Source organism: Lontra canadensis, unplaced genomic scaffold (assembly GCF_010015895.1).
Source record: "Lontra canadensis isolate GAN:19392208 unplaced genomic scaffold, GSC_riverotter_1.0 scaffold41, whole genome shotgun sequence".
Lineage (NCBI taxonomy): Eukaryota > Metazoa > Chordata > Mammalia > Carnivora > Mustelidae > Lontra > Lontra canadensis.
The window spans coordinates 9380424-9381983 of NW_022631035.1; positions in this window are offsets into that span (position 1 = coordinate 9380424).

The following is a 1560-nucleotide window of genomic DNA, read 5'->3' on the forward strand; positions in this document are numbered from 1 at the left end:
AACCTCTGATGGCCATGTATGAAAATACTGAGTCTTTACTCTTGCTCTGTGATTAAAGAGTCTTCCCTTTGTTTTTGTGTGTTTTTTGAGACATGATTATTTCTAAAAAAAAAAAAGTTACTGAATGTCTTAGGTGAAGCATTCTTAAATGCCGCGAGTCTAACAGTCAAGGCCTGAATCTGAGGACAGGTCCAGCCAGGGGACAATGGTCAAACCCAGACACAGAGGATCACTTTTTTTTTTTTTTTTTAAACTACTGGGATGTTATTTGTATTAAGCTGTTTCCACCACATTTGATGTTCTCAGTGTACTTGTACTTAAAAGGAGACTATGAATACTAACTAGCACAACAGCAAAACAATGCCAAAAACTTTGGTTTCAAATTGATCAAAATGTAATAACCATTTTATAGTTATAAAATGCACTGGAAATAAAACAAGACATACTAAATACTGTGGAAGTCAAGAATTCCTACAACACAACTCCATGTGATGAAACCCCCATCTTTGCTGCTCTTTTTGACCACTGTTCATTTCCAATCTTCATCATAAACCTATTTTCATTTCACAGATCTGGAAGGGGCAATTTTTCCTCAAAAAATGTTCTGCCTCCCTGAATACTCTGCAGAGTTAGAAGGGCTCAACAAAATCCAAACCACTTGGAATAAAGTTGAATGAGTGGTATCATCATTATGTGCCTTTTGCAAAAATATATTTGCTAAGTTATTAAAGGGAGAATAACAGATTATTACACATATACTGGTGTAAATGAGGTTCAAAAATCTCAGGTTCCCACTGTTTCCAACAAATGTTAGGACTGCGAAGGGTGCTTTATTCAAATAACAATGACAAATAACCTACCCTGTGGGCTCTTAAAAAAAAAAAATAGGAAAGGCCCACTGCTTTAAAATCTGGAGTATACAAAAACCAACGCCACCTTTAACGTAACGTGCTTCTTAGCCACAGCAGCATTTTCAGGGGAGGTCAAGAACTAGTTAAGGTTAAGTTCCAAGAAACAACCAAAACAACAACAAAAAAACAAAAACAAAAACAAAAAATACTGAGATAATTTTCTGCATTACCACCCCCAGTGTACCAGGTCAGTGCCTTCTAAGGTAGGCTGAACTGGGTAATGGACATTAAGGAGGGCTTGTGATGTAATGAGCACTGGGTATATAGAAGACTGATGAATCACCTAACTCCGCCTCTGAAACCAGTAATATATTTTATGTTAATTACTTGATTTTAAACAAAAAAAATTAAAAATACCCTGCCCCCTAAAACAATGACAAATTTGGAGGCAAAAGATCTAAAATACTCTGTTGCCCAACAAAATCCAAAAGATCCCTTGTTTTGCTCTTGAACAACCTAGAAAAATTGAACTCTGTTTTACATCCCCAAATAAGAGGGTTATCTCCTGGAAGTGCCTGGAGCTTGAAACAGTCAACTCATACCCCTGTTCCATCAGTCCCAATCCTGAAGCTACAATTCCTTTGTTAGAGAAAGGGGGGGAAAATCCATTTCAGGACAAAGCTATTTGAGACAAAAGGAAGGTGTGTCT